Here is a 9,963-nt window from a genome sequence, read left to right as displayed (position 1 = left end):
ATAGAGAAAAAAACAAACTTGGAGAAGAAACAGGAAGTCCCTGACAAAAAAAGAAGTTTATTCAAGTGTGTTTCAAGTATACTTCTTTTAAACTAAAAATAAGGGAGTATGCTTTCTGTTTACTTTTTATTTACTTATCAGAGATATACTTAATAAAGTTATAAGTATACTTGCGGGCGGCACGATGGTGTAGTGGTTAGCGCTGTCGCCTCACAGCAAGAAGGTCCGGGTTCGAGCCCCGTGGCTGGCGAGGGCCTTTCTGTGCGGAGTTTGCATGTTCTCCCTGTGTCCGCGTGGGTTTCCTCCGGGTGCTCCGGTTTCCCCCACAGTCCAAAGACATGCAGGTTAGGTTAACTGGTCAGCCCTGTGATGACCTGGCAACTTGTCCAGGGTGTACCCCGCCTTTCGCCTGTAGTCAGCTGGGATAGGCTCCAGCTTGCCTGCGACCCTGTAGAAGGATAAAGCGGCTAGAGATAATGAGATGAGATACTGAAAAGTATATAGAAAAGTCTAAGTATATTAAGCTTATATTTATACTTTTGATCAAGACATACTTAACACAAGTGTAATAAAGTATTAAAATATTTGTGCCTTATGTTTAAGTGTACTTGCCCTGTAGTTGTGCTTATCCTTTTGATAGTAGTCTATAAAATACTTCCTTTTCACACATATTGGCTTCTTTGTGATATACGGCAGCATGTTTTAAATCCCATCTTTTAAACATACATGTACCATAAGTTTGTGGTCAGCTCAAAACACTTAAGTTGTCTACTGGTAGTGTGCATGAGGTAAGGGTTAGGGCTAGAAAACTAATAGTATATCTAGAAGGGTAATTGCAGTATACTTCAAAACTAAAAAGTGGACTAGATGTATATAACTAATAGTATATTTCCAATATGCTATAAAGTACACTTTTATAAACTAAAAAGTGGACTAGAAGTGTGTAACGAGTAAACCAATGGTTGTTGGCTCCTTCGATCTCGAAAGATCATGGTGATCTGCGCCAGGGGTCATCCATCAGTTGTCGAGTTGCAGCACCTATGACTGTATAGGCCAATGTGTGAGCTACAGTTGCTGTAGGTGAAGTTGCTTGGTTGGGTGTCTGTTGGTGCCGACCAAGCAACTTCCAAACCAATAGTATATTTCCAGTATACTACAAAGTATACTTTAGTAAACTAAAAAGTGGACTAGAAGTATAAAACAAGTAAACTCATCGTATATTTCCAGTATACTATGAAGTATGCTTTTGTAAACTAAAGAGTGGACTACAAGTATAGAATTAGTAAACTATTAGTATACAAGTTTACTTGTGGTATACTTGCAGTTAAAATAAAAAATACTGGGACGCCGTGCCATGGGTCCGGGGACCCGGGTTCGATTCCGACTTGAGGTCATTTCCCGATCCCTCCCTGTCTCTCTCTCCCGCTCATTTCCTGTCCTGTCTCTACACTGTCCTATCCAATAAAAAAGCCCCCAAAAAATCTTAATAAATAAATAAAAAGGCAAGTTTATTTATATAGCACATTTCATACACAGTGGCAGTTCAATGTGCTTTACAGAAGTAAAAGCAAAACAATAGAAAATAAAATTACATAAAATAAATGGGGAAGAAAAATAAGAATTAAACAATAGTAGAAATAAAATAAATGAAGAAAAAGTTCAGTAAAAAACCAGCAGAATAAAATAGAATAAAAGTTAAGTAAAATTTAAAACATGCAGAGACTGTAAAAGTAAAGAGTTTAAAACATGTAGAGATGACAATATTAATAATTTAGCAGAAAGCATCTGAAAATACTACTTGCATACTCAAAGATTACTTCTCTTAGACTTAAAGTATACTTTTTATAAACTAAAAGTGGGCCAATTTAGTCCCAAGAAGTATTAGATTAGTAGTATACTGTAAGTACATTGATATCAGTATACTTGGTACACAAAAGTATACTTAAGGGAATATACTTTAACTTTACTTAAGTATACTAAATAAAATGAACTTGAAGTATACTTCTTTTTGATAAGGGGTGGATATGAGAGAGAGAGAGAGAGAGAGAGAGAGAGAGGTCATGTAATGTGTGTGTGGTTATTGATTGTATTGTCAGCAGGGTTATGCAGGGTCTTGAGTGGTGTGGACTCCAGTCCATCTGTGGACAATAGTCAGTTACAGCTCACTGCTCTGTCTAATAAAGCACAGACAGATTCATATCACACGGTGTTTTGTGTGTGTGTGTGTGTGTGTGTGTGTGTGTGTGTGTGTGTGTGTGTGTGTGGTGGAACACTGTACACCTCAGGATGGGGAAAAGAGCAAAGGTTAGAGATTTCATTTCTAAAATGTCATTGGCCTGTGTTGTTTTAAAACGTGCGGCTCTTGTTGTGAAGGGATTCCTCACTGGCTATAAAATCTGATTTAAAAAAAAACAGGAGAAAAAATTCATGATGGGATGGAAAGAAGAAAAGGACAGTACACTCAATTACAGCTCAGCACTCCATTTAATAAATATAGCAGATGTCATGGCGAAAATTTGCTTGGATACGTCAAAATAAGCTGATACGCTTCATCCTTGGCTTGGATCCATGAGCACACCTCTCTGTATCTGACTTTCGAAAGGTTGGGTGGTTACCTGTTGAGCAAAGCGTATGGTATTCTGGTGTAACTCAACTGTTTAAAGCCCTGAATGGCCTTTCACCTTCATACTCGCAGCATGACATAACTAGAGTGACAGATATCCATACTCATGACACTAGGTTTAGTCGATACTCTCTGGCAATACCCGAGTCTGGCAGCCATGGTCAAAAAACGTTTGTGTTCAATGCCATTACGTCGTGGAATGATCTGCCAAAGAGCATTCAGTCAATCCAGTCTCTCTCTCTCTCTCTCTCTCTCTCTCTGTCTCTCTCTAGTTTTAAGCACAAAGTAAATAGGCATTTATTTAACTGCCTTCAGACAGCAGAGAGGGGGCAGTTTTAAATTATTACCTCGCCCACGATGGAGTAAGCACGGTGAGGTATTGTAATCAGTTTGTTTGTTTGTTTGTTTGTTTGTCTGTCTGTTAACAATCTAGCGTCTAGACGGTTGCACCGATTGACTTCAAATTGTCAGAGTAGGTGGGCAATGGTCCGTAGATTACCTGATTACATTTTGTGGGTAATCAGGTCAAGGTGAAGGTCACCGAAAAGGTCAACGTTTCGGTCAAAATAGCATATTTTCCATTAAACGGTTGCCGATAGACAGATGTTTACTATTATGAGCATACAGGAACTCCCATATGGCCTTTCATTTGGCACCATGATCTTTGACCTTGAGTTTCCTTGAAAGGTCAAACTCAAGGTCACAGATTTTCAGAGGGCTGTAACTTGAAAACGGTTGATGCTAGACAGATATTTACCATCATCAACTTATAGAAAGTGCCATATGGGCTTTCATTTGGCACCATGATCTTTGACCTTGAGCGACCCTGAAAGGTCAAACTGAAGGTCATGGGTTTTCAAAGGGCTGTAACTTTAAAATGGTTCATGATAGCCAGATGTTTACCATTATCAACATATAAGAAGTCCCATATGGGCTTTCAGTTGCCGCCATGACCTTTGACCTTGAATGACGTTGAAATGTTAACCTCAATGTCATGGATTTTCATAGGACTATAACCTGACAGCTGATGATTGAGAAATGTTACCATTATCAACAAATAGGTATAAAATAAGTGCTGCCGGGCGAGGTTTGTTTTTCCTGACAACACTTGTTCTGGTTTGTTTAATTTAACTGGTCTGCAGTTAGCCTTCTGCATGTTCTGCAATAGGGTTCTTGACGTGATCGTTCTGTGGTGCTCAACTACATGGTGCTACTCTTGGGTGCATTATATAGTACTATCGTATCTTGACTTTTTATATCCATGTTTAGCCAGCAATTTAAGGGTTGGGTTTTTCTGTGCCGTTAAAGTTTTTTTATTATTCTACTCAGTGCCATTTGTACAAATTTAGAATTGATAATACACTTAATTCCATTATTAAACAGTCAACGTAGCACCATCCTGAAAGTTTTCTTCGGACCACAATGGAAATAAGTGTTTTACACTTTGTTGTTCTAGCCTTGGTTTAGTTTTATGTATTTAGTTCAATTGTACATTAGTATATTGTATTTGCATGTAATTTTACCTTAATCTATCTATCTATCTATCTATCTATCTATCTATCTATCTATCTATCTATCTATCTATCTATCTATGTAACATTGTTGTTTCTCAATCTCCTGCACTTATGGCTGTCGGTGGAGCAGAAGCCCAGCACACCGGCCTACCACACATACACACACACACACACACAGGGCACCTAAGGTGATGCCTTCGAGCACTGTCAGTACAGTACCTTTTTTGTGGCCTAATGGAAAGATGAGAACATAATTGTCCATTCAAGCAAAGAGAAGAGCTGAGTCCTTAATCGAGCATAAAACAACTTCCTGTTTACCACAGTGAAATTCAAAGCTTATACAGCCATGCATGTTCAATGCACATTTTCGCTCCACTGTGAAAACGTTCCTGAGAGGGTGTGAATACTTGTAGCAGTCGATCATGTGTATATTCAAACTCTGTGCATTTACTGAAACCAATAAGGAAAGGTTTTAAATATGGCAATTAGCCCTTTACAGATGGCACCATAGTCCCAGAAATGTTGGCGCAGAAGTATCTGATATGTGGTCTTGGACTGAGTGATGAACCTAGGTGGCATGAGCGATTGCCCACGAGCAGCCAGCCAAAACCAAAAAATCAATAAACAATCTCAATGTTTCTGAGGGTCCCACGTCCAACCTAATAAACGTCTCCATTCACTGTTATGACTTCATTTCTCCTTAACGTTTTCTTCATGTGTCTCCCACACTGATCAATTCTTAAAAGGGGGTTGTTCTCATGACACCCTACCTGGCATTTCTCTCTCACTTAAACACACACACGCGTACACACACACGTATCCACATACCTTCAGCCATTTACCTTCAGAAAAGACATTATCCTACCTGCATCTGACATATCTTGCTTTGAAAAGAGAAATACTTCTGACAAGCTAATCCCTAAAAAGGTTTATACAGAGAAGGATGGGTTGTTCTCATAGCTATCGCTAAGGAATGCAATCGGATATATTTTTAAAAGCCTGATATGTTAAATTCTACCCGTTATCTAGAGCTAATCATTCAGCTAAAAAAAACAACTGACAATAACAATCAAGAACCAGTCCTTTAATCATCTTGAAAATGAGCTTCTAGTGTTTTAGAAATCATGGATACTTAATACAACTAAAAGGGAACTTGGTAGAGTGTATACCTCCACCAAGCCACATATTAACAACATCAAAATCAAGTCACTTGAACCTAGGATAATACTAAAGCTGTACACCAAATTTCATCAAAATCCGTTCAATACTTTTTGAGTTATGTTGGGAAAAGACAAAAAGATCCTGGATCCCTATACAGTACTGTGCAAAAGTCTTAGGCACATGTAAAGAAATGCTGTAGACCCAAAATGGCTTAAAAATAATGAAATGAAATGTTTCAATATTAAAAAAAATACTATAAACAGTAATCAGTAAGCCATAATAAATGAAACAAAGTCAGTGTTTGGTGTGAGATGATCTTTTGCTTTAAAAAAAAAAAAAATCAGCAGTCTGACGTACAATGAGTGCAGTTTTATAAGGAAATGAGCTGTAGGTTTTACTGAGAACCAGCCACAGTGACACAGTCTGAACACTTTGTCATACTTGCTTCTTAATTTGCATCAAAGCCTTCATTATGTTTTCTTTTTTCATCTGAAAAGTGGTCTCTTATGTATGCTGTATGCTGCTCAAATAAAAAAAAAAAAAAAAACACTTTTTTTTCTCTGTCATGTTTAATTTTGTGCTGGAAAATAAACATTTGGACTCTAAAATGTTTTTGTACCGACTTGATAATGTAGAAGTCATAAAATAGAAATCTATAACAAAGTTTGTATTAAAAAAAATAGGGTACCTAAGACTTTTGCACCGTACTGAATGTATCCAGATTTGCATCAAAATCTAATCAATCGTTTCTTGGCCCATGGCTTACCTTTCCTCAAAATTTCATCAAAATCCGTTCAGTACTTTTTGAGTTACGTTGGGAACAGACAAACGAACAAACAGAGGCGAAAACATACCTTCCTCCAACAAAGTAGGTAGAGGTCATAAAGTTCATTTGAATGTACATTTTGAATTCTAAATCCTATCCATCCATTATCCGTAACCGTTTATCCTGTGCAGGGTCACGGGTAAGCTGGATCCTGTCCCAGCTGACTATTGCCCCTTTTCCACCAAAGCAGTTCCAGGGCTGGTTCGGGGCCAGTGCTTAGTTTGGAACCGGGTTTTCTGTTTCCACTGACAAAGAACTGGCTCTGGGGCCAGAAAAACCGGTTCCAGGCTAGCACCAACTCTCTGCTGGGCCAGAGGAAAGAACCGCTTACGTCAGCGGGGGACGGAGTTGTTAAAACCAACAACAATAACAAGACCGCGAAAGATCGCCATTTTTAAGCGATGAGAAGCAGCAGCTGTACAAACGCGAAGTCAGCCATTATTATTATTGTTGTTGCTGCTGCTGCTTCTTCCGTGTTGTTTTTGCTTCGATATTCGCGCCAAGGTTTATGCAAACGTAGCGACGTAACTGACGTATACAGCGACATAATGACGTGTCTTCGCTTAGCACCGCGAGCTATGGAAAAGCAAACTGGTTCTCAGCTGGCTCGCAAGTTGAACGAGTTGTGAACCAGCACCGGCCCCGAACCAGCCCTGGAACTGATTTGGTGGAAATGGGGTATATGAGTGCAAGGCGGGGTACACCCTGGACAAGTCACCAGGTCATCGCAGGGCTGACACATAGAGACAAACAACCATTCACACTCACATTCACACCTACGGTCAATTTAGAGCCACCAATTAGCCTAACCTGCACGTCATTGGACTGTGGGGGAAACCAGAGCACCCAGAGGAAACCCATGCAGACACAGGGAGAACATGCAAACTCCACACAGAAAGGCCCCTGTCGGCCACTGGGCTCAAACCCAGAACCTTCTTGCTGTGAGGCGACAGTGCTAACCATTACACCACTATGCCGCTGAATTCTAAATCCCAGGAATAAAAATAAAAATGCATTAATACACATGGCTAATACACATACCCCAAATCACATACTACTGGACTAAATGGCAAAAAAACAAATTCATCCACCACACTTGGTTATCATCATTTAGTAAGATAGTATTTGCTTTAGGGCGGCACGGTGGTGTAGTGGTTAGCGCTGTCGCCTCACAGCAAGAAGGTCCTGGGTTCGAGCCCCAGGGCCGGCGAGGGCCTTTCTGTGTGGAGTTTGCATGTTCTCCCCGTGTCCGCGTGGGTTTTCTCCGGGTGCTCCGGTTTCCCCCACAGTCCAAAGACATGCAGGTTAGGTTAACTGGTGACTCTAAATTGACCGTAGGTGTGAATGGTTGTCTGTGTCTATGTGTCAGCCCTGTGATGACCTGGCGACTTGTCCAGGGTGTACCCCGCCTTTCGCCCGTAGTCAGCTGGGATAGGCTCCAGCTTGCCTGCGACCCTGTAGAAGGATAAAGCGGCTAGAGATAATGAGATGAGTATTTGCTTTAAGTGCTACTTTTGGACAACATATTTTTTAAAGAATATTTTCAAAACTGTAGCTAATGGAATCCCATCATTTGTTGCCTCTATAGTTATCAATTTCCCAAAACACTGCATAAAATTTGTAACCAAAAAAAAAAAAAGCATGGAAACAAGCATAGAAAATGACAAACCCTCTCTTCTAGCATGTGTCCCTTGTTACCTGTGCTGTCTCAAAGAGGAATAAGATCAGCCAGGTTGAGTGACAGACACATCAGAGACTTCCTCCTATACCTCATTCACAGGCCAAAGCAACCTTTCTATCTCTGTTCCACTGGTGAGAACACCACACACACACACACACACACACACACACACACACACACACACACACACACACACACACACACACACACACAGAGTATATTCTTTCTCTTTTCTCCCATTGATCCTGCCACTACCCATTACTGTCAATCAAGCCCAGAGCATCAAAGAGAATGGAACCAAACAGGCCTGGACGCAAAGAAGCATTGAGCAGTTAGGAGCACAAATCGCAATGGTAAACAAGATAAACTTTCAACCACCAGCACTGCACCATCACACTTCCCATTAGAGGCTGACATCCTGTGGGTCCCTGGATTCCTGCAGAACAGGAGTCAGTTTCACTATTCATCATGTGACTGGGATAGGAGAGGAAAAAAGTCAAAGGGAGTAGGCAGACGTGAATCATAATGACAATGTCAGTTTTTATATATGCGTAAATATTCAGTTCTAATATGAATAAACACTATTTTCTTTATTTTGAACATCATGCTTGTCAAAACAACACGGGAACAGGATGGGACAGGAGTCATCCTTCTGGGATTGGGATGGGAGAAGAATTTGTTTTAATTCCATCATGGGAGTGGGATGGAACAAGAGTGAAAATCCACTCCCATGTCACCCTCTACTTCCCAGCCACAAGTCCACTGGGCCTTTTCACCTCCCAGCCATGACATTACTGCACCTTCACATGGCAAAACCATGGCTGCAATTCTGTGCATGCAAACCACCACACCCACTGCAATTCCATGTGTCCAGTTCAAAACACCACTGTAGCCTCATACCTCCTTGCCATCATATCCTTGCATGTCCATGCTTCTCAGCCATCACACCCCTGCACTTTCATACCTCACAACCATCACATTGCTTCACCATCACCCTTTCCAACCACCATGTCACTCCACTTTCACACCTGCACACCATCTACCAGACCATTGCACCTCAACACTTTCAATCCAGTGCAAGAGTGCATCTTCAGACTATCTACTAGACCAGTGCACCTCCACATTTTCTACCAGACCACTGAACTCCCATACTGTCCATAACCACCAGACCACGGCACCTTCCCACCTGCAAACCACCACACCACTGTACCATCACAACTCAGAACAACCACACGACTCTATCTCCAACATCTTTCAACCACCACACCACTGTACCTTCACAACTCAGAACAACCACACCACTGTATCTCCAACATCTTTCAACCACCACACCACTGCACCTTCACAACTCAGAACAACCACACCACTGTATCTCCAACATCTTTCAACCACCACACCACTGCACCTCCACATGTCCCAACCACCACACCACTGCACCTCCACGTCCCAACCGCCACACCACTACAACTTCACAACTCAGAACAACCACACCACTGTATCTCCAACATCTTTCAACCACCACACCACTGCACCTCCACATGTCCCAGCCACCACACCACTGCACCTCCACATGTCCCAACCACCACACCACTGCACCTCCACATGTCCCAACCACCACACCACTACACCTTCACAACTCAGAACAACCACACCACTGTATCTCCAACATCTTTCAACCACCACACCACTGCACCTCCACATGTCCCAACCACCACACCACTACACCTTCACAACTCAGAACAACCACACCACTGTATCTCCAACATCTTTCAACCACCACACCACTGCACCTCCACATGTCCCAACCACCACACCACTACACCTTCACAACTCAGAACAACCACACCACTGTATCTCCAACATCTTTCAACCACCACACCACTGCACCTCCACATGTCCCGACCACCACACCACTGCACCTCCACATGTCCCGACCACCACACCACTACACCTTCACAACTCAAAACAACCACACCACTGCATCTCCAACATCTTTCAACGACTACACCTTGGCACCTCCACATCTCCTATCCACCACAGACTACCACTGCACCTCCACAACTCTAAACCACCATACCACTGAACCTTCAAACTACCAAATCACCATAACACAGTACCTTCATGTCCAAACCACATCACTGCACTCCACACCTCCCAA

The sequence above is a fragment of the Neoarius graeffei genome, chromosome 11, assembly GCF_027579695.1.
Source record: "Neoarius graeffei isolate fNeoGra1 chromosome 11, fNeoGra1.pri, whole genome shotgun sequence".
NCBI lineage: Eukaryota > Metazoa > Chordata > Actinopteri > Siluriformes > Ariidae > Neoarius > Neoarius graeffei.
Note: the sequence above shows the minus strand (reverse complement) of the source record.